We start from the raw sequence: 3,981 nt of genomic DNA, 5'->3' as shown, positions 1-3,981 counted from the left end.
CCCGGCCGAACCGGGGCACAATCGCAGTAGTTCTCCTGGTGCCGTGTTAGCCGATGGGGCGGAACGTAAGGCAGCAAAACACAGGAGCCGGGCAAACCCAACATTTGACCAAAGACATGATTCGGAGCTGATGCATATAAGTCCTAACTCGAGACGCCGAACACTCCCTAAGGTATTCGGACTTTATGATAACGGGCAGAACAATGCCCTAAGCCCCTAGTGTCCAGGCACAGGCGAAAACTTCTGACGCGGCCGATGCCAAAATGCCAGCCTCCTCCTTGGTTATGGTAGGAAACCGGGGGATGAGTATCAACAAGAGACAGTAAGAAAGGTTTACGCAGGGTCTTAATCTGAAAAGAATCCTTGTAACGGGTCCATGCTGCACGTCTGCGCCTGTGTCTCCGTTGTGCTGTATCCTGGACGGGTGTAGCACGTGATTCATCTGTAAAAGAGAAGAACTTAGTTTGGAAAAAATATCGTGCGAAAGATGTATTTAAAACAGAGTATGATTTGGAAAGATTGAGCTTTATTGGCTCTCATTGTTTATACGTGCAGCCCCTTGTAAAGAGGTATGCGGCTGGGAAGCCCCTTGTTTACTTATGTCGGACTCGCCTAACCGTGTCCGAGGTCTAAATGACCTGTTTTTAGGGGCTTTGATCAGCAAGGTTGGATTAATGTGCGGCTGTCAAGGCAGTCTCACGTTTTCCGTGGTCGAGGAACACTCGGAGTTTCCCTTTAATGGGATTATGCCGCGTGGACCGGGCATTTTGAGTGTAAGAGACGCGTAATGCGGTATTGCGTTAAAGCGGGCGAAAGCTTCGCGTCCCAGTAGTGCTTGATGGCCATTTTTGAATGGGGCGATATGGAAGATTAGCTTTTCGTGATGGAAGTTGTCGGGTAAACTGAACACAACTTTTGGTAGTACAGAGTCTGTACACTTGGCATAAGGGCCTGGCGTCACTCCTTTGAAGGAAGTGTTGCTATGGCAAATTTTGGTAGGGTCTATCCCCATTCTGCGGATGGTGTCCTGGTATAGCAGGTTTATATCGCTTCCGCACAATTTATCACATGAAGTGAGTTCACTATTTTGACCTCTAGTGGGAAAGTCTTCTGTGCTCCGGTCTGCTGCTTGTGGGATTCGTCATCGTCTTCGCTTGGTGTGTCGAGCCCCTTGTGTTCGGCGTTAAGTCGGCCGGACTGCTTGAAGACCCAACAATCTCTGTGGGTATGGTTTGCAGGCTTCCCGGGGGTACTGTGGATTTGACATATCCTATCCAAGATTTTGTTTAGGTTGGATAGCTCGTCACTATTGTCCTTAAGGGGCATTGTTTTGTTATTCGTCCGAGAGCTTTTGAATCCGGTGTTGACCGCCGTGCTATTTGGGCCGCTTTCCTTATTGCTGCGCTGATCTTTTCTGCGTCGTGATTTCCCATTTCCATCCCTGACCTCGGATGTACTCGGGTCGCTGGTGCTGCATCTTGCTAGCCAGTTATCTTCCCCCGCGCAAAAGCGGGTCATGAGGCTTGTTAGTGCGGCCATTGTTCTTGGTTTTTCCTGGCCGAGGTGTCTGGCGAGCCATTCGTCTCGGACGTTATGTTTAAAGGCTGCTAAGGCTTCGGCGTCCGGACAGTCGACTATTTGGTTCTTTTTGGTGAGGAACCTATTCCAGAATTTGCATGCTGACTCCCCGGGCTGTTGAGTTATGTGAATTAAATCGTCTGCGTCTGGAGGGCGGACATAAGTTCCCTGAAAATTTGCTCGAAACGCATCCTCAAGCTCTTCCCAACTTCCAATGGTATTTTCTGGGAGGCTTTTGAGCCAATGCCGAGCTGGCCCTTTGAGCTTGAGGGGTAGGTATTTTATGGCGTGGAGATCGTCTCCTCTAGCCATATGTATGTGTAGGACATAATCCTCAATCCAGACTCCGGGGTTTGTCGTTTCGTCATATGCCTCTATGTTTACGGGCTTGAATCCTGCTGGAAATTCATGATCCAGTACCTCGCCAGTGAAGCATAGTGGGTGTGCGGCGCCCCTGTATTTAGGTGTGTCGTTATCTTCGAACACTCGGCGGGTTGTGTTGCTTCCTGGAGCCTTCTTTTTTGGCCCATAGATGGACCTGACTGGGCCATCCTTTTTGCTGGGATCCTTATTTGGAAAGTGTGCCGGATTATGTGCGGCGCCGCTTGCCGCTCTTTGCCTGTTATCTGGTCGTCTATCCGGCCAGGCGGCCTCTTTCTTTTTTGACTGTGGGGGCTCTACGGCCTCCTCGTCAAATTCGGGCAACAGTTTGCGCTTTGGGTAGCTCTTTGCGTGGTGACTATCACCGTATTTATCTGCGGTCTTGAGTACTTTGATCCATCTCATTCTGAGTACGTCTTCCGTCGTTTTGAGCTTCCGCTTTTGCTTCTTCAAACTCCTTGCAGTGGCAACGAGCCTTCTGTGAAGGTTCTTATGCTCCGGTGATGTGTCTGGCGTGAGATCGTCTGGACTATTGTTTTCGCCGGGAATGGATTGCTCGTCCACTGGTTCGCCCTACTCTACGGTTGGGTCCATATGGGTGCCGTTGTTATCGAGGCGGGACTTCGGGCGGCGCTTGCGTCGTTGTTTTTGCTGTTTTTCGGGGGAATTATCCTTCGCCGCATCCCGTTGTTCCTCGTTATCGCTTCCTTTTGGTGTATCCACCATGTATACGTCGTGAGTTGAGGTGGCTTTCCAGTGCCCAGTAGGCGCTAGTTCTTGGTCGTCTCCGGCATCGTCGTCCATACCGTCGATGTCTTCGGAGTCGAAGTCTAGCGTGTCGGTTAAATCATCGACAGTGTCTACTAAGTGGGTGGTGGGTGGGCCTTGAATTTCTTCGTCGTCCGCATCCCAACCTGATAACAAGAGATACTTTAGCGAACTCAGGATGTCGCCAAAAGGTGAGTGTTGAAAGATGTCCGCAGCAGTGAACTCCATGATCGGCGCCCAATCGGATTCGATTGGAGGGGGCGTGGGAGGTTCGGAGTCCGGCAAGGAGTCCGGCACCTTGGAGTCACGAGCTTCAAAAGGGACAAAGTCAGTATTCGGCTCTATCACCGTAGAGGTTGCAGCACCCGAGGTGGTGTCCAACCACCCGTCCTCGATCGGCACAGCCGGCTCCGAATCGAGGGTCGGAGCGGACTCGTGTGCGGCCTCCAGGGCACTGTCCGGCAGCAGAGCTAAATCATGCCCATCGTGACAGTGCGGTGCGCTCGGCTGTGGCTCGAATCCATTGAAGATCAAGTCTCCGCGGATGTCAGCCGTGAAGTTCAGACCTCCAAATCTGACCTGACGGCCAGGGGCGTAGCTTTCGATCTGCTCCAGATGGCCAAACGAATTGGCCCGCAGTGCAAAGCCGCCGAATACGAAGATCTGTCCGGGGAGAAAAGTCTCACCCTGGACCGCGTCGTTGTTGATGATCGAAGGAGCCATCGAGCCTATCGGTGACGACACATAGGAACTCTCAATGAAAGCACCAATGTCGGTGTCAAACCGGCGGATCTCGGGTAGGGGGTCCCGAACTGTGCGTCTAGGCGGATGGTAACAGGAGACAAGGAACATGATGTTTTACCCAGGTTCGGGCCCTCTTGATGGAGGTAAAACCCTACGTCCTGCTTGATTGATATTGATGATGTGGGTATTACAAGAGTAGATCTACCACGAGATCAAGGAGGCTAAACCCTAGAAGCTAGCCTATGGTATGATTGTTGTTATTCTTTCCTACGGACTAAAACCATCCGGTTTATATAGACACCGGAGAGGGCTAGGGTTACACAGAGTCGGTTACAATGATAAGAGATCTACATATCCGTATCGCCAAGCTTGCCTTCCACGCCAAGGAAAGTCCCATCCGGACACGGGACGAAGTCTTCAATCTTGTATCTTCATAGTCTTGGAGTCCAGCCGATGATGATAGTTTTGCTATCCAGACACCCCCTAGTCCAGGACTCCCTCAGGCAGCAT

This window comes from Triticum dicoccoides, chromosome 1B, assembly GCF_002162155.2.
Source record: "Triticum dicoccoides isolate Atlit2015 ecotype Zavitan chromosome 1B, WEW_v2.0, whole genome shotgun sequence".
NCBI lineage: Eukaryota > Viridiplantae > Streptophyta > Magnoliopsida > Poales > Poaceae > Triticum > Triticum dicoccoides.
This window is presented reverse-complemented; position numbering follows the sequence as displayed.